This window comes from Mobula hypostoma, chromosome 5 (assembly GCF_963921235.1).
Source record: "Mobula hypostoma chromosome 5, sMobHyp1.1, whole genome shotgun sequence".
Taxonomy (NCBI): Eukaryota; Metazoa; Chordata; class Chondrichthyes; order Myliobatiformes; family Myliobatidae; genus Mobula; species Mobula hypostoma.
In genome coordinates this window covers 180,814,770-180,835,322 of record NC_086101.1, presented here as the reverse complement: position 1 = coordinate 180,835,322, position 20,553 = coordinate 180,814,770, and positions in this window count along the sequence as shown.

The following is a 20,553-nucleotide window of genomic DNA, read 5'->3' as shown; positions in this document are numbered from 1 at the left end:
CTCAGCACATCTGGGAAACCAGCCTCAGCTCCATGGATTCTGCTTATCTTGATGCTTCGATAAAGCAGCCAACGTAATCAAAGAAACCTACACTCTGTTCGCCAGAAGAAGCAGGATCTTCCAGTGGCCACAGATTTTAATTCTACTTCCCATTCCCATTCTGATATGTTAATCTATGGCCTCCTCTACTGACGTGATGATGAGGAACAACACCTTTCTTTCTTTCTTTATTAATCTTTTTATTGATTTAAAAAGAACATATATACAAACAAGAGGAGAATTATTTCAAATATATATATCAATAACAATACAAACAGAGATTGAAATAGACATTATCAAAATCATACATAGTGTTAAGCTAGTCTATAATATAAAATAAAAAAGATAACAGTAATTCTCCTCTTATCAGTTCATGAAGAGGAAAGAAAAAACTTCAAATTTTAAATGAAGAAAAAAAACCCATTGCACTATACAAAAAAAAGAGAAAAAAAAAGAGACTGGGCAGTCCATTCTGAGGATATGATAAAAAAAAAGACTTTCTGATCAAATCTAAAACTTCAAAAAAAAAATTGGAAGAGTAATAAATCAATTTAAATGAAAATATTGAATAAAACGTCACCAGGTTTTCTCAAATTTAAAGGATGTATCAAATGTCCGACTTCTTATTTTCTCTAAACTTAAACAGGACATAATGGAGAAAAGCCAATAAAAGACCGTAGGTGGGTTAGAATCCTTCCACTTCAGTAAAGTGGCTCTCCTAGCCAATAAAGTTGAAAAGGCTATCATACATTGAGCAGAAACAGGAATATTTCCTGGTTTTGATGGGGTAATCCCAAACATTGCCGTGAGTAAATTAGGTTGTTGGTCCAGATCCAAGACTTTTGATAATGTTTTAAAACCATCTCTCCGAAAATTGTTTAGCTTTATACAAGACCAAAACATATGTGTTAAAGTGGCCACTTCACTATTACATCCGTCACAAATAGGATTGATGTTGGAAAAAATACGTGCCAGTTTATCCTTTGATATTTGTGCCGGATGCACTACCTTGAACTGTAGCAAGGAATGACAGGCACAAATAGATGAGTTATTAACCAAATGAAGAATTTTACTCCATTGATTATCTGAAAATGACTCTTGAACTTTCAATTCCCTAGCACGTTTAATTTTAACATTAGATATCATTTGTAAATTCAATATCCGTTTATAAATTATAGCTATCAACCCTTTTTGAAGTGGTTTAAGCCGAAAAAGAGCATCTGTCATATTAGGTGGATAAGCAGAAGGGTAATTTGGCAGCAAACCATGTAAAAATTCCTAATTTGTAAATATCTAAAGAAATGTACGAACAACACCTTATATTCCATATGGGTAGCCTCCAACCTGATAGCATGAACATCGATTTCTTGAACTTTTGGTAATTGCCCCACCACCCCTTTACCATTCCCCACCCCTTTTCCCTCTCTCACCTTATCTCCTTACCTGCCCATCACCTCCCTCTGGTGCTTCACCCCCCTTTTCATTCTTCCATGGCCTTCTGTCCTCTCCTACTCCCCCTTCTCCAGACCTGTGTCTCTATCATCAATCAACTTCCCAGCTCTTTACCTCATCCCTCCTACTCCCAGTTTCACCTATCACCATGTGTGTCTCTTTCCTCTTGCCCCACCTTTTAAATCTACTCCTCGTCTTTTTTTCCTCCAGTCCTGCCGAAGGGTCTCGGCCCCAAATGTCAACTGTACTATTTAACATGGACGCTGCCTGGTCCACTAAGGTCCTCCAGCATTTTGTGTGTGTTGCTTTGATTTCCAGCATCTGCAGATTTTCTCTTGTTTGTGATTGAATGTAATCAAAGAACCCCATCCTTCAGAGACATTCACTCTTCTGCCCTCTCCCATTGGGCAGATGATACAAATCCCTCAGGACTGATGAAGGGTCTTTGCCGGAAACATTGAATCCTTAATCCCCTCCATAGATGCTGCCTGACCTGCTGAGTTACTCCAGTGACTTGTGTTTTTGTTATTGTATAAATACAGTCTTCTTTCTTTGAGATATTTCACTGTCATTATTCATTTGTTTGTTATGTACCATGTGGTATGACATGGGCAATTCTGGTCTTTCCATGACCATGATTGTCCTTGGCAAATTTTTCAACAGAAGTGGTTTTCCATTACCTTCTTCTGGGCAGTGTCTTTCTAAGATTGGTGATTCCAGTCATTAACATTGCTCTTCAGAGACTATCTGCTTGATGTCAGTGGTTGCCTAACCAGGACTTGTGATGTGCACCAGCTCCTCATATGACTATCCACCAGCTGATCCCATGGCTGCACATGACCCTGATCAGTGGGGTTAAGGAGGTGCTGCACCTTGCCCAAGGGTGATCTGCAGGCTAGCGAAGGGAAGGAGCGCGTTACACCTCCTTTAGAAGAGATGTATCTTCACCTTGCCACCATGTATCTTCAGAATCAGAATCAGGTTTATTATCACTGGCACGTGACGTGAAATTTGTCAACTTAGCAGCAGCAGTTCAATGCAATACATAATCTAGCAGAAAGAAAAAAAATAAACAAGTCAATTAATCTTGACACCCAGAACTTGAAGCTACTCACTCTCTCCACTTCTGATCCTTCTATGAGGATTGGTATGTGTTCCTTTGTCTTACCCTTCCTGAAGTCCACAATCAGCTCTTTCATCTTACTGACGTTGAGTGCCAGGTTGTTGCTGCAGCACCACTCTACTAGTTAGCATATCTCACTTCTGTACGCCCTCTCGTCACCACCTGAGATTCTATCAACAATGGTTGTATCATCAGCAAATTTATAGATGGTATTTGAGCTATGCCTAGCCATGTAGTCATGTGTATATAGAGAGTAGAGCAGTGGACTAAGCACACACTCCTGAGGTGCGCCAGTGTTGATCATCAGCGAGGAGGCTATGTTATGCACAGATTGTGGTCTTCCAGTTAGGAAGTCGAGGATCCAATTGCAGAGGGAGGTACAGAGGCCCAGGTTCTGCAACTTCTCAATCAGGATTGTGGGAATGATGGTATTAAGTGCTGAGCTATAGCTGATGGACAGCATCCTGATGTAGGTATTTGTGTTGTCCAGGTGGTCTAAAGCCATGTGGAGAGCCATTGAGATTGCGTCTGCCCTTGACTTATTGTGGTGATAGGTAATGCAATGGGTCCATGTCCTTGTTGAGGCAGGAGTTCAGTCTAGTCATGATCAACCTCTCAAAGCATTTCAACACTGTTGATATGAGTGCAAGGTGTTGCACAGCCTCATAATATTCAGCCTGGCAAGAAATAATCCAGTAACTAATTCGGCAAAGTATCTCATTTCTAACAAATAGATTTGGACTCTTAGCCACGCCCAGGGCTTTGATTGCTGGTAGTACTTTATCATGTGCATGTTGAAAGACTACTTTTACCTGTTTTGCGAGACATAATTTGTGCGTAATGAGTGAGAAGGTGTGCTGTTTGTACCTGTTGTTATCAGTTGGGATACCGTGTGATTCCAATCTTATCAGTTCACACTCTTCAAAATCATGTATCATGCTCTGTGGTGGGGCTTTTCTTCATGGAAATAGATAGATACTTTATTGACCCCAGAGGAAAATATAGTATCACAGTAACATTACAGTGTACATGTAGATTAGATTAGATTAGGGAGGGAACGTCGACTCAGACCATGAGAGGCCTGCGTTTGGCATTTTCATGCCTTACAAGGTGCAGATTGGAAGTCTGTGTGGGACGCCACTCCTCGCACAGACAATAGAGCAATGTGTGATTAAGTGCCTTGCTCAAGGACACAAACAGGCTGCCACAACTGAGGCTCAAACCAGTAACCTTGAGATCACTAGACGAACGCCTTAACCAGTTGGCCGCATGCCCAACACAAAGATTAGATTAGATTCAACTTTATTGTCATTGTGCCCAGTACAGATACAAAGCCAATGAAATGCAGTTAGCATCTGACCAGAAATGCAAAGAATAGTTATTTACAAAATAACTGCGAATAAAAAGTAAGTGCTACAGCACACAAATATAAAAGTACTGAGACAGTACAATATGGGTGCAATACTGCTTCGCACTGTGATGTGAGGTTCAGCAGTGTCACAGCCTCAGGGAAGAAGCTCTTCCTGTGCCTGCTGGTGCGGGAGCGGAGGCTCCTGTAGCACCTACCGGTTGGGAGGAGAGTAAAAAGTCCATGGTTAGGGTGAGATGCATCCTTGATAATGCTTTTCACCCTGCCCAGGCAGCGTTTATGGTAGATGTTCTCTATGGTGGGCAATTGGGTGCTGATAATCCACTGGGCAGTTTTTACCACACGCTGGAGTGCTTTGAGTTCTGATATGGAACAATTGCCATTACACACTGAGATGCAGTTGGTGAGTATGCTCTCAATGGTACAGTGGTGTACCATGGTGTAACACCTTGGGAAAGGTTTCACTGCTAATGTAATGGTCTTTTAGTAGAAGCACTACTAAGGTTTTGGCTAGAGATAACAGGGGCTTTGGAATGTGTGCCGTCCAATTAAGGGAGTGTTTTTTCTTGTTGTGTTCCTGAGACCGAGGTAATCTGGGTGTTTTGTTTGGCAGAAGATGAAGAGAGAAGATGCCAGAGTGGAGAGGTCATGGACACCTTAAAGGAGTGGACTTGGAGTGGGACCGGGAGCCGACAAAGCCCAGGGAAATCGATGGAGGACTGGCAGAAGGGAAGTTGTGAGCTCCAACCTGTGCAGATTAGACTGTTTAATTAAAATGGGCCCTTTTCTTTTTGTTTTACTTTACTAACTCTTTAGTCAAACTAAGAATTATAAAGCTAAGTCGGTTAATTGCATATGGTGTTGTTACGTACCCCGTAACTGGGTTGCCAAACCAGCAGAAATGGATCACTTAGTTGGAGTCTGGATTACTAGAACTAAGAAAGTTTTATTAAAGGAACAAGCAACACAGTACTCTAATCAAAAAAGGATAATAAATGCAACAGTTCAGCAATGATAAACACACATGTACACAGAATTAAGATAACAAGAATAATCAAGCTCTATTGTTGTCTAGGGGTAAATGACCAGTTTCAAAGTGACACAAAGTCCAGTTCAATTTAGTTCAGTTCGCAGTAATCGTTGCCATGGGAGATGGACAGTGGGGGGGAGGAAGAGAGAGAGCAAAACGAATGAATATTCAACACAGCTTCCATACACAGACCTTCGCAGTCAGCTGTCGGGCGAGTCCTTTGTGATGTCATCTGAGGTCACCGACCGTGACCCCTCCGTTTCCAGATACAATTGTTTCCCTGCGCTGAACCTGGCACCCAGGCAAGGGTGGACACACACCAGGTTCCCGCCGATCGTGCCTTGCCACCCTGTGCGTTTATGGCTTGATCCCGCGATCAGCCGTCCAAAAGCTTCCCACCGACTTGTGAGAGGCGCACCGCTTCCAGGGTCTCGTTACCTCGGGTGTCGTGTGTGCTGCCTTAGCGAACCTGTCCCTTTTTATCCCCCTGCTGGGGTATCGCCTGTCCATCACTTCAAACAGTTCAGGGTTCAAAGGGGGAGCCGATCTTGACAATACCCAAACTGATGGCTCCTTCATTAACATCTCCAAATGCTGCTTCATTGTGTGCCTTATCTCTCCTTCTCCTGAGGACAGGTGGCAGACCAACTGCTGATGCCACTGGTGCTAGCCCAGGCCAGCAAACATCTTAATTTATGTGTATTCTTGTCACAGTGTACTGTCTGATATTTTGTGGTATTGATTTGTAACAGGGTAACACACCATACAGCATCCACACAAACAGGAGGTTTTTGCACCTCGATCTCATACGTTTGGTGGGGCCAGAGATTGTCTTCCCTAGACAGAACCTCAGGGCTACATGCAGATATATAAATATACAAATATTAGAAAAGAAGTAAGAAAGAATAAAAAACAAGTTGCCTCAAACATCTAACAGGAGGGGGGTCATCACTTCCCTGGCTATAGGTTGACTCATTATAGAGCCTAATGGGAGACGGTAAGACATCATATAGCACTCTTTGGAGTAGCACAGCTTTCTTAGTCTATTACTAAAAGTACTCCTCTGTTCATGCAAGGTGGCATGCAGAGCTTGAGAAACATTGTCCAGAATAGCCAAGATTTTCTGTAAGGTCCTTTGTTCTGCTGCAGCCTCCACTGTGTCCAGTTCGACTCCTATAACAGATTCAGCCTTTCTAATCAGTTTATTGAGCCTGTTAGCATCACCCATGTTGATGCCATTGCCCCAGCAAACCACCACAAAGAAGATTGTACTGGTGACAACAGACTGGTAGAACATGTGAAGGAGAGGCCTGCATACTCCAAAGGACCTCATTCTCCTCAGGAAGCAGAGGCAAATCTCACCCTTCTTGTATACAGTCTGTGTTGGTGCTCCACTTGAGTCTGTCATCCAGGTGTACCCTCAGGTACTTGTAGGTCCTCACCACATCCATGTCCTCACCATCAATAGTAATAGTGCAGGCTTAGTCTTCCTAAGGTCCATCACCATCTCCTTTGTCCTGCTGATGTTGAGCTGCAGATGATTCAGCTTGCACCATGTGACAAAGTCCTCCACCAGGGCCCTGTATTCATCCTCCCGTCCTCCCTTTATACACCCAACAATTGCTGAGTCATCAGAGAATTTCTGCAGATGACATGACCCTACAATGTTTACATTGTAGAGGAGAGCCTTGGAAATAACAAACAGACGTAAGTTTACACCCAGTATTTACTGTTCCATGGAGAGGGCAAAAGCTAATCTCATTTGGTTCTTTTGGAAGAGTTTTCAACAGCGAGTAGGAGGCATCATTGTTTAGGTTAAACTCACTGCCTTTTCCCCATCTTAGTCAGAAAGCAGTCTTCAAACTTAGTAGATGTAAAGGCTTATTCAGAATCAGAAACGGGTTTAATATCACTGGCATATGTTGTGAAATTTGTTAAATTTGAGGCAGCACTACAATGCAATACCTGACAATAGAGAGAAAAAGAAAACTGAGAATTACAGTAATATATATTAAATAAGTAGTGCAAAAATGGGGGGGGGGTGGAATTCTGAGGTAGTGTTCTTGGTTCAATGTCCAGAAATCGGATGGCAAAGTGGAAAAAGCTGTTCTCAGTCACTGAGTGTGTGCCTTCAGTCTTCTGTACCTCCTTCCTGATGGTAGCAACGAGAAGAGGGCAGGTCCTGGGTGGGTCCTTAATGATGTACACCGTCTTTCTGAGGCACTGTTCCTTGAAGATGGCCTGGATACTATGGAAGCTAGTACCCAAGATAGAGTTGATTAAATTTACAATTCTTTGCAGTTTACTTCAATCCTGTGCAAAAGCCCATCACCACCCCTCCCCATTCCAGACTGATGCAGCTGGTTAGAATGCCCTCCACAGTACATCTGTAGAAACTTTTCAGAATTGCTTAATTCAAGATTGTTTAATGTCATTTCCAGTCCACAAGTGTAAAGGTGACCAAAATTATTGTTACTCTAGATCTGATTCAGCATGAAAAAATGCCATAAGATAAAGACACACCAATTAAAAAAATATAATGAATATACTGTAAGTACATAAGGTAACTCAAATACAGAGATTGATTGTATGTCCATAAAGTGACGCTAGGCACAGGAGTGTCTGTACATAATGTGACTCTGAATGGAAATGATTAGGTAGTGGGTGGAGATGTTGATCACCCTTACAGCTTGGGAAAAGTAACTGTTTTTGAGTCTGTTAGTCCTGGCGTGGATGCTACATCAGGGAAAGAACATGGACTCTGATCAGTTTTGATCAGTTCAATTTCATCTCCCTCTCTATATAATTTGGTATGGTGCTGCTAACTCCCTGCAATCAATTCACTAGTAAGCCTGAACAGTTCTAGACAGGCCAGAGTCCGTGACGATCTCCAGCACTGCATTAAGGAGAGGAGCCACCAGTGCATTGCTTCTATTGCCTCAGGTCTCTTCACCACCTTCAGTCCCTCACAGGAGACCAGACATAAGGGTTCGGCAGAGGTGAAAGAGGGAGGAGGCATTATTGTGGTGCTTCAAAGCAGTCATCAGCTGAGGACATTCCTTGTTGTTCATTTATTATATCTGATGTGGACATTGCTTTATTATTTCCCATCTGTAAATGCCATTGAACAGAGAAACCTGCTAGACCATTTCAGAGAAGCCGTGCTAACCAATTACACGCACTTCACCAATGAACCTATTAAAACTTGCATCTTTTGAATGTGGGCGGAAAGCAGAGCACCCGGAGGAAACCCATGTGGGCATGGGGAGAATGTACAGACTCCTTACAGAAATTGAACTCGTGTCGCTGGCACTGTAGTAGTGTTATGTTAACTGCCAAGCTACCGTGCTGCTCCCACGTCTTGATGCCGTGATAAAGCAGCCAACATAATCAAAGACACTGCCTTCCTCAGACATTCTCTCTCTTCCTCTCTCCCGTTAGGCAAAATATGCAAAAGCCTGAAAGCACGCACTCCAGGTTCAAGGGCAGCTTCTAGCCTAGGCAACACACACAAACTGCTGGAGGAACTCAGCAGGTCGGGCAGCATCTATGGAAAAGAGTAAACAGTTGACGTTTCGGGCCGAGACCCTTCCTCGGGACTGAAAGGGAGGGTTGGTGGGGGGGGGGGTGTGGGGAGATGCCTGAATTTTATCCTGCTGTTATATGACTAGTGAACAATTCCCTATTATGATAAGACGGGCTCTTGACCTCACAATTTACCTCGTGGTGGCCTTGGAACTTTATTGTCTGTCTGCACTACATTTACTTTGTAAAACTTTATACAGTCATCGAAAAATATAGCACTGAAACAGGCCAATCAGCCCATCTGTTTCGGAGACCCATGAGAATGCAAATGCTGGAATCTGGAGCAATGCACAAAGCACTGGGACAGAAGACAGAACTTTGAGGATACAGTGGTGACATGAACAGCAAATTCACAAACTTTCAGTGACTGCTCCCCTCTGTCCCTTTTCCCCTTTATTCCTTTCTCTCTTTACCAGCCCACGTCAACCCATCTCTTTCCCTTCCCCCGCTCACACCATCTGCTTGTTACACACACACACACACACACACACACACACACACACACACACACACCCCTCCTTCTGGTCCCATTCACAACCTCCCTCCGTTTCTTCCACGCTCTACCTTCCTCTCCTATCGGAATTGGTTTATTATTGTCACATGTACCCAGATACAGTGAAACACTTATCTTACATACTGTTTAAATCATTACACAGAGCATTGAGGTCGAGCAAGGTAACACAATAACAATCTAGATTAAAGTGTAAAAGCTGCAGGGAAAGTGCAATGCAGGTAAATAATAAGGTGAAGGATCATAACGAGGTAGATTGTGTGGTCAAGTGTCCATTTTATTGTATTAGGAACTATTTGGTGGGTTGGGGGGACAGGGTGAGGTGGAGGTACATCTCTACCAAAGGAGGTGTAAGCTCCTTCTCTCCGCCAGCCTACAGGTCACCCTTGGGCAGGGTGTAGCATCTGCTTAGCCCCCAGATCAGGGTCATGTGAAGCCTTGGGAGCAGGTGGCGGATTGCTGTATGAGCAGCTTATGCCTATCACAAATTCTGATTATGTGACCACTGACGCCAGGCAGACAATCTGTGAAGAGTACTGATAATGCCTGGGATCACCCTTCTTGTAAGGACAGTGCTCAGAAGAAGGCAATTCTGCAGGTGCTGAAAATTCAGGGCAACAGACGCACAAAATGCTGGAGGAACTCAGCAGGTCTGGCAGCATCGATGGAAATGAATAAACAATTGATGTTTCAGGCTGAGACCCTTGTTCAGGACTGGAAAGCAAGGGGGAGGATCCTTGAATAAAAAGGTTGGGGGAAGGGAAGGAAGCTAGCTGGAAGGTGAGAGGTGAAGTTAGGTGAGTGGGAAAGGTCAAGGACTGAAGAAGAAGGAATCTGACAGGAAAGGAGAGTAGATCATAGGAGAAAGGGAAGAAGGAGGGGACGCAGGGTAAGGTGATAAGCAGGTGACGTGCAAGGCCAGAGTGGGGCATAGAACAAGACGGGAGGGAGAAGGACATTTTTTTTCATGCTGTGTTGCTTAGTTGCAAGACAAGCTTACGCTTCATGATTTTTATAATTGACCTGGATGAGGAAGTGGAAGGATGAGTTAGTAAGTTTGCTGATGACACAAAGGTTGGGGGTGTTGTGGATAGTATGGAGGGCTCTCAGAGGTTACAGCGGGACATTGATAGGATGCAAAACTGGGCTGAGAAGTGGCAGATGGAGTTCAACCCAGATAAGTGTGAAGTGGTTCATTTTGGTAGGTCAAATATGATGATAGTATTAATGGTAAGACTCTTGGCAGTGTGGAGGATCAGAGGGATCTTGGGCTGCGCAGGTTGACTCTGTGGTTAAAAAGGCGTATGGCGTATTGGCCTTCATCAATCGTGGAATTGAATTTAGGAGCCGGGAGGTAATGTTACAGCTATATAGGACCCTGGTCAGACCCCACTTGGAGTACTGTGCTCAGTTCTGATTGCCTCACTACAGGAAGGATGTGGAAACCATAGAAAGGGTGCAGAGGAGATTTACAAGGATGTTGCCTGGATTGGGGAGCACGCCTTATGAGAGCAGGTTGAGTGAACTCGGCCTTTTCTCCTTGGACTGACGGAGGATGACAGGTGACTCGATAGAGGTGTATAAGATGATGAGAGGCATTGATCGTGTGGATAGTCAGAGGCTTTTTCCCAGGGCTGAAATAGTTGCCACAAGAGGACACAGGTTTAAGGTAGTGGGGAGTAGGTACAGAGGAGATGTCAGGGGGAAGTTTTTTACTCAGAGAGTGGTGAGTGTGTGGAATGGGCTGCCAGCAACAGGTGGTGGAGGTGGATACGATAGGGTCTATTAAGAGACTTTTGGATAGGTACATGGAGCTTAGTAAAATAGAGGGCTATGGGTAAGCCTAATAATTTCTAACGTAGGGACATGTTCGGCACAACTTTGTGGGCTGAAGGTCTGTATTGTGCCGAGGGTATTCTATGTTTCTATGTTCTACAAGCTATTTAGTTATTGGCTGCTGACTATATCAAAGTGTCCAGTGGAGACACAAAAGACTGCAGGTGCCAGAATCTGGAGTAACACGAAAACAGGAGTGCCTGGGTACTGTAACACCATTACAGCGCCAGAAACCACTAGCAGTTGCACACTTGATTCCGGATTGTTATTCCATCACTGTCTCGAAGGAGTTTGTATCTCCGTGTGACCACATGGGCTTCCTCCTTCTCTATTCCAAAGACTTACGGGTTAGTAGGTTAATTGGTCACATGGGTGTAATTGGGCAGCACGGGTTCATTGGTCCGGCAGGGCCTGTTACTATGCTGTATCTTTAAGTAAAATAAACTGCCAGAAGATCTCAATGGGCTGAGCAGTATCTGTGAAGGGAAATGGATAACTGATGTTTCAGGTCGAGACCCTGTGCCGGGACGGAGAGAGTGGAGAGGACTGGCAGGGCGAGGTCCAGGTTAGGTGGAGGAAGATAGGTGTGTGGCGGCTGGTGATTGGTGGAAAAGAGAGGGGAAGTTTAGAGCCGGAGGCTGGCAGGTGATCAGTGAAAGGGGCAAAGTGGGCAGTTCGGGGATGGGGAAGGGAGAGAAGAGCAAAGATAGACACAGGCGGATGGAAGGTGATAGTGAAACCTCTTTGGGATTTTTAGTATCGAAGGTGGTCTGTCTGAAGTGTTTGTCAAAAGAGTTATCCTTGGTGAAGGTCAATGCCTTCTGTTGTCTTGCTCTTGCCCATTAACATTCTGAGGATCGCCTACACTGGTCACTGGACTTACACCCTGTTTAAGAAAGGTGTCTGTTTGAATTCGGAGGAACAACACCTGATTAGATACTTGCATTGTTCGTTTATTAATTTATTGAGATATAGTGCAGAGCAGCCCCTTCTGCCCCTTTGAGCCATGCTGCCCAGCAATACCCCAATTTAACCTTACCCAAATCACGGGACAATTTACAATGACCAATTAACCTACCAACTGGTTCGTCTTTGGACTGAGGTAGCAAACCAGAGAACCCGGAGGAAACCCTTACGTTCATGGAGAGAACGTGCAAACTCCTTACAGGCAGCGGTGGGAATTGAACCTGGGTCACTGGTACTGTAAAGTGTTGTGCTAACCACAACTCTACCATGCCACCCAGGAGTACCTAATACAGTGGCTACTGAGTGCACAGTGTATATAAAACAACATACCTGTGTATTAAACAACAGGAATTCTGCAGATGCTGGAAATTCAAGCAACACACATCAAAGTTGCTGGTGAATGCAGCAGGTCAGGCAACATCTCTAGGAAGAGGTACAGTCGACGTTTTGGGCCGAGATCCTTCGTCAGGACTAACTGAAAGAAGAGCAAGTAAGAGATTTGAAAGTGGGAGGGGGAGGGGGAGATCCAAAATGATAGAAGACAGGAGGGGGAGGGATGGAGCCAAGAGCTGGACAGGTGATTGGCAAAGGGGATATGAGAGGATCATGGGACAGGAGGCTCGGGGAGAAAGATAAGGCGGGGGGAACCCAGAGGATGGGCAAGGGGTATAGTCAGAGGGACAGAGGGAGACAAAGGAGAGTGAGAGAAAGAATGTGTGTATAAAAATAAATAACGGATGGGGTACGAGGGGGACGTGGGGCATTAGCAGAAGTTTGAGAAGTCAATGTTCATGCCATCAGGTTGGAGGCTACCCAGACAGAATATAAGGTGTTTTTCCTCCAACCTGAGTGTGGCTTCATCTTTACAGTAGAGGAGGCCATGGATAGACATGACAGAATGGGAATGGGATGTGGAATTAAAATGTGTGGCCACTGGGAGATCCTGCTTTCTCTGGCAGACAGAACGTAGGTGTTCAGCAAAGCAGTCTTACAAACAGCGGTCTGTCTCTTGCAAAAACGCCATCCCCTTCTCGCAATTCCTCCGGCTCCGCCGCATCTGCTCTCAGGATGAGGCTTTTCATTCCAGGACGAGGGAGATGTCCTCCTTTTTTAAAGAAAGGGGCTTCCCTTCCTCCACCATCAACTCTGCTCTCAAACGCATCTCCCCCATTTCACGTACATCTCCTCTCACTCCATCCTCCCGCCACCTCACTAGGAATAGGGTTCCCCTGGTCCTCACCTACCACCCCACCAGCCTCCAGGTCCAACATATTATTCTCCATAACTTCCGCCACCTCCAACGGGATCCCACCACTAAGCACATCTTTCCCTCCCCGCCTCTCTCTGCTTTCCGCAGGGATCACTCCCTAAGCGACTCCCTTGTCCATTCGTCCCCCCCATCCCTTCCCACTGATCTCCCTCCTGGCACTTATCCTTGTAAGCGGAACAAGTGCTACACATGCCCTTACACTTCCTCCCTTACCACCATTCAGGGCCCCAGACAGTCCTTCCAGGTGAGGCGACACTTCACCTGTGAGTCGGCTGGGGTGATATACTGCGTCTGGTGCTCCTGATGTGGCCTTCTATATGCTGGCGAGACCCGATGCAGACTGGGAGACCGATTTGCTGAACACCTATGCTCTGTCCGCCAGAGAAAGCAGGATCTCCCAGTGGCCACACATTTTAATTCCACATCCCATTCCCACTCTGACATGTCTATCCACGGCCTCCTCTACTGTAAAGATGAAGCCACACTCAGGTTGGAGAAACAACACCTTATATTCCGTCTGGGTAGCCTCCAACCTGATGGCATGAACATTGACTTCTCTAACTTCCGCTAATGCCCCACGTCCCCCTCGTACCCCATCCGTTATTTATTTATATACACACATTCTTTCTCTCACTCTCCTTTGTCTCCCTCTGTCCCTCTGACTATACCCCTTGTCGATCCTCTGGGTTCCCCCCCCCCTTGCCTTTCTCCCCGAACCTCCTGTCCCATGATCCTCTCATATCCCTTTTGCCAATCACCCATCCAGCTCTTGGCTCCATCCCTCCCCCTCCTGTCTTCTCCTGTCATTCTGGATCTCCCCCTCCCCCTCCCACTTTCAAATCTCTTACTAGCTCTTCCTTCAGTTGGTCCTGACGAAGGGTCTTGGCCTGAAACGTCGACTGTACCTCTTCCTAGAGATGCTGCCTGGCCTGCTGCGTTCAGTTGTTCTTCAGAGCAAACATCAGAATGTGGAAGGAATGTGAGCTAAGTGATTTTGATCGTGGAATGATTGTTGATGCCAGATGGTGTGAGTATCTCAAAAACTGCTGATCTTTTGTGATATTCAGGGACAACAGTCTGTAGAGTTTACAGAGAATGGTGCGAGAAATAAAAAGAAACATCCAGTGAGTAATAGTTCTGTGGGTGAAAATGCCTTGTTAATTAGAGAAGTCGGAGGAGAATGGCCAGACTGGTTCAAGCTGACAAGATGGCAATGGTAACTCATGTGTTACAACAATGGTTGTTCCTCAAGGTTATTATAACTGGGGATAAGCTCCCATTACCTAGTAAATGCTCCCTATGGTGCACACCTCAAGTAGCCTCTGACAACCAAGCCCCTGGCTTCCATGTGTGGCTTAGCTACTAAGCTCTTTGGAACTGTTTCTACTGATAGGAGAAGGGGCAAAGGTGGGTTACTGGTGCCTTAAAAGCAGTTGCTTCTTGCAGAAGGGGCTCGACAGCCATGGTTGGCAATTCATCTAGGAGAAGTAAAACTGTCTTGCAGCTATACCCACTCATGGAGAGGGCTTTGGGAGTAAACCCTGAGGGAAAAGTCCAAAGCTGGTGTCCCTAAGGCAGTCCTATGTTGAGTTCAATACTGACTGGCAACTCCTGTATTTCTGCTGGTGCTGAACTGTATTGATGTCTGCTGTTTCTTCAGGTTCATCAGATGCGTGGAGAGGGGGAGCTTGCCTCATTGCTAGCAGCTGGCTCTGCCTTACATATCTAGACAGCTAGGACGCAACATTCGTGGTTGATGATGGAGACTTCAGAACAACAACAGTGTGTAGAAGAGATTCCCTGAACACACAACACATTGAGCCTTGAAGGCGTTTAGCTACAACATCACAAGACCACACCGGGTTCCACTCCCATACCTAATAAAGTCTACTATCTGAAGCAGTTTGCAATTGCTTGCAAAACAAATACCTGTTTATTGTGTCATGGTTCAGCTGGAAAATACCACGACAGCCAGGTAACAATTGTTGTGCAATGTTACCGTAAAGATTACGCTTAAGGAAAAACTTCATGATCATAAAAGAAAGGAGCAGGAATGAGTCAGATGTCCTCTCACGTCTGTTCTGTCACTCAATAAAATCATGGCTATTTGATTTGTGTCACCTTCCTACCGCAAATAGATCTAGATTTATTAGTGTCAGCCTTAAATATGCTCGGCAGTTCACATAGCTATTTCCAGTGATTCACTTCCTTCTCAAGCGTCATGTCTAATAATACTAATCCCAATTGCCTGCATTAATTCCATATTCCTATATCACTCTTTAAAGAACCTGTCAAGATGCTTTACAAATGTTACTTTGTGTCTATCCTTGAATGGATGAGTTCTTATTAGATCAGACCTTTTATGATGTTTGAAAGCATATGGGAATGAGAAGTGATCACATAAAGGTGTCCTCCAAGCGTACCACAACCTAGTCATAGGGTTTGGAGGGTCACATGTCTCAATGACCTGGAAGGCCATGTTGGCCAGAGATAGGCCCTTGTGTTTTGACTCTTGGTAGGGTCACCCATGCCAAACAGGTCAAAGGGTAAAGGCCAGACTAAGAGTGGTCCACCTGTACTCCTGGTTTGGGGTTTCGACTCAGGGCTATCGACCATGACTGGCCAAAAAAGGTTGTTACAGAAAACACAATGAAGAATCCTTCAATATCTGTGTTATGATGTTAGGGACTGACAGTGATGGAGGGTCTTCATTGCTGCCCTAAGCTCCAGCGGCATAACAGGCAGTAAGTAAATATACATGTGTGTATAAAATCATCATATTATGTGCCGTGTCATATGATGTGGGCAATCATGGTCTTTCCAGGACCAGGATTGCTATGCGCAAATTTTTCTACAGAAGCGGTTTGCAATGCTGTCTTCTGGGCAGTGTCTTTACAAGATGGGTGACTCCCAGACATTATCAGTATACTTCACAGATTGTCTGCCTGATGTCAGTGGTCACATAACCAGGACTTGTGATGGGCACCAGACGCACGTACGACCGTCCACCATCTGCTCCCATAGCTTTATGTGATACTGGTTGGAGTGGGCTAGGCAGGTGCTATACCTTGCCCAAGAGTAACATGCAGTCTAGTGGACGGATGGAGCGTTTTACACCTCTTTTGGTATAGACGTATCTCCACCTGCCACTCAGTAGAAATTCAAGAGGGGTAGAGAGTCAATTCCCACAATATTTGTTCGGTTATTGAGAATTTGAGGGCATAGATTTAAGGTGGGAGTGGTAAGATTTAATAGGATATTTTTTCAAGCTGAGGTGGTCAGTGTATTGAATGGACCACCAAGAGAGGCTTGGGGTGGATGAGGCAAGTACATCTAAAAGGTAATTGGACAGGTACATGGATAGGAAACTTATAGAGGGATATGAGCCAAATATGTGCAAATGGGACTAGATGGAAATCTTGGTCAACATGAAATAGTCGGGCCAAAAGGCCTGTTTCCATGTGGTATGACTCTCTTAGTCTATGTTGTGGCTAAGGAATGGTGGGTCAAATGAGTTTCTTCTACATCATAACAATTCAATGTTTGTAAAAGCACTCTGAAGTATTGTGTGTTAATGACAATAAGTTTTTATAGTAAGTGGGTGGTGCAGCTGAGGCCTCATTTAATCCTAGTTTAAAGGAGAGCACAAGCTTTAAACTCCATCTGATGTTCAACATTAACTCATGAAAGTCTGAAACTGGGTAGGTAAACAGGAATGGTCTGTTTTGTTCAGTTAAGACCGGGAGACATAAATTTTAGATGAAAGAATTAGAGAATACAGAAGCAATTTATTTCCATCTAACAAAGTCACTGCATGAAAGGGTGTGACAGGCAGGACGCTGACACTTCAAAATTTCTGGCTCAGCTCCTGAACAGCACATCTGCAGAGCTTTGAGCAAAAACAGAGGTGACAATATGCCGGCATGGACTCAGGAGAGTGAATGGTTTCTTCCTGTCTGGAAGATATTCTGTCCTATAACTGGTTAAGATTGTTTCTCTTTTTCTCTTGGCAGTTTAAGTGATTGGTGGATTCATATTCTATGGTACTGTTGCTTGAAATGAGATAAATAGTTAAGATACAAAATTCATTTATTATCAAAGTATCTATGCAGTATACAATCCTGAAATTCATCTGCCCCACAGACAGTCACGAAACAAAGATGCCCCTGGAGCCAAACCATTCAAAGAAAAACATCAAACCTCAAACCTTCCTCCCCTTCCACGTGCAAAAAAATCATGCCAATGGCAACACAAAAAAAATTGAAGAACACAGAAAGCATATTCCAGTACAGCTCAGTTCAACTCAGCGTTCATTATCTGCAGGCTGCTCGATTTAAAAATTGCCCAATAGTTATAACAACAAAAAAGAGCAACCAGAGCTGGAACTAGAAAGAGAACACATGATAAAAGCTGAAATAGAGTCCAAATCTACAATCAGTGTTGATGAAACCTCGCTTTGGCCCCATCTGCAGACATCATTAAGGGAGAGAGAGAGATGAATCAAATACAAGGACCTTCCCTCAGGAGCAGCAAATGGGAGAATGCCACACATAGACACCTTCTCTGGCAGCAGTGAGCAAGAGGCTGGTAGACGGGGCCGAACGCTCACTCACCTTCCTCGGCGAGATTGGCGAGAGATGGAGTGGACCATGGGCCCGCACTTCACGTCCATGCTGTGTGCTTTGGTTACAGCCCGGTGGAAACTTCTCGGGGACAGCAAAGCGCCAGATAGCGCAATCGGCCTGAAATCACATCGCCAGTTACAGGCCTGGACAGTAGCAGAACCATACCTGAATTAAAAAGAAGCTGTAGAGGAAGTGAAAGGAGTTGCTTCTTGACCTGTCTTCAAGACATTGCTTTTGGTTGCTTCGAGCAGAAGTTGAGCCTCAACGGTCAAGGCTCCTAGCGCGGCTTGTTCGGAAGTCGGAAGTCCGATGTCTGTGAGGTCCACTGGAGGCTGGAGGCCAGTAGACGGCATGCCCTGGGTTGGAGGCCTTGTTGTGTGAGTGCGAGGGTGGGAGTAAGGAAAGCAGCTTGTTTTACTGTTGTTTTGCTTTGTTGCTGCTGTTGTTGCTTGTGTTGTTCTGTTGAACACACTGGGCATCCTATGTCAGTGCTGGCATGTGTGTTACACTTGTGGGGTGCCTCCAGCCCAGCCTTAGGTGCTGTTGGGTGTTAACACAAACGAAACAGTTCACTGTATGTTTTGAAGTACATTTGATAACGAAATTAATTTGAATCTGAATCTAATGGTCCATAGATAAATTAACGCGACCTCATCATTCCCATTTCAGTGAATATTTACTTAATTAAAAAAAATACAGTCGATGTCTCGGCCCAAAATGTCTGTACTCTTTTCCATAGACGCTGCCTGGCCTGCTGAGCTCCTCCAGCATTTTGTGTCTGTTGTTCGGATTTCCAGCAGCTGCAGATCTTCTCTTGTTCGTTATTTATTTAATTGAAATTTGTAGTAAATGTTAAGTGTTTGCACTGTACTGTGTTACGAGAATACACATAAAATTAAGATGTTTGCTGGCCTGGGCTAGCATCAGTGGCATCAGCAGTTGGTCTGCCACCTGCCCTCAGGGGAAGGAGAGATAAGGAACAATGGAGCAGCGTCTGGAGATGTGTAATGAAGGGATGTGGGAGGAAGAGCTGTCTGGAGCGGCTCCCCCCTTTGAACCCTGAACTGTTTGAAGTGATGGACAGGCGATACCCCAGCAGGGGGATAAAAAGGGACAGGTTCGCTAAGACAGCACACACGCCACCCGAGATAACGAGACCCTGGAAGCGGTGCGCCTCTCACGAGTGGGTGAGAAGTGCCAGACAACGACAAGGGTGAAAAGGTACGATCAGCGGGAACCCGGTGTGTGTCCGCCCTTGCCTGGGTGCCGGGTTCACTGCAGAGGATCGACCGCATCTGGAGGAGGGGTCACAGTCGGTGACCTCAGGTGACATCACCAAGGACCCGCCCAAAAGCTGTTTGTGAGCCATCTCGCTGGTCTGTGAGCCATCTTGCTGGTCTGTGAGTGAGGCAGTGTTCTGAATGATCAGTTGTTCCTATTCTATCTCTCTCTTCCCCCACGTTGTCCACCGCCATGGCAACGATTACTGCGAACTGAACTACTAACTGGACTGAACTTTGAGTCATTTTGAAATTGGTCATTTACCCCTAGACAACGATAGAGCTTGATTGATGCTGTTATCTTAATGCTGTGCACATGTGTGTTTATCATCACTGAACTGTTGCATTTATTATCCTTTCGATTACTGTGTTGCTTGTTTCTTTAATAAAACTTTCTTAGTTCTAGTACTCCAGACTCCAACTGAGTGATCCATTTCTGCTGGTTTGGCAACCCAGTTACGGGGTACGTAACATAAGTGGGGGCTCGTCCGGGATTTTGAACGCTAAATTTGGGACGGAGTAAATTGATTGGGTTAAAATTCCCGAAAGAAAGAAAAGACAAACAGCAGAAATGGAGGTTGAGGAATTTATAAAGGCGCCGACCTTGGAGGCATTAGAGGATGCCAGGAAATCGGAATTGATAGCAGTGGTCAAACGGGTGAATCTTGCTAAGGTGAAGTTGACAATGAGGAGAGAGGAGATACACAGAGCTATTGTAGAGCACTATGTATCTAAAGGTGTGTTTCCCCAAGGTGAGCTGGGGGTGGTGTCTATTGAAAAACCTGCTGGAGACGCGGTACAGGTACAGCTTGAAAAACTGAGACTCGAGCACGAGTTCCGGGTACGGCAGTTAGAACACGAAGAGAAGCAGTTAGAAAGGCAGGAGAGAGAGTTAGAAAGGCGGGAGAAAGAGAGAGAGTTAGAAAGGCGGGAGAAAGAGAGAGAGTTAGAAAGGCAGGAGAAAGAGAGAGAGTTAGAAAGGCAGGAGAAAGAGAGAGAGTTAGAAAGGCGGGAGAGAGAGAAAGAGTTAGAAAGGCGGGAGAGAGAGAAAGAGGTAGAAAGGCAAGAGAGAGAAAGACAGTTGGAGAGAGAGGAGAAACAGAGGGAAAGGGAATTTGAGCTGGAGAAGTTAAAGATAAGGGCCGAGCAGGGGCTCGTGCCGAACCAAGGTGGAGGGTTCCGGGCGACCCAGGAGGTTAGGCTGGTTCCCCCATTTGACGATACCGATGTGGATCGGTACTTTCTCCACTTCGAAAAGGTGGCTATAAGTCAGGAATGGCCGAGGGATAAGTGGGTTGTTTTACTTCAGAGTGTACTGAAAGGGAAGGCCCAACAAGCTTACTCCGCTTTATCCGCGGAAGATGCCCAGAAGTATGAGGTGGTGAAGGAGGCCATCCTCAGGATTTATGAGTTGGTCCCGGAGGCATACCGGCAGAGGTTCCGGAATGCGAGGAAGCGGTGGGACCG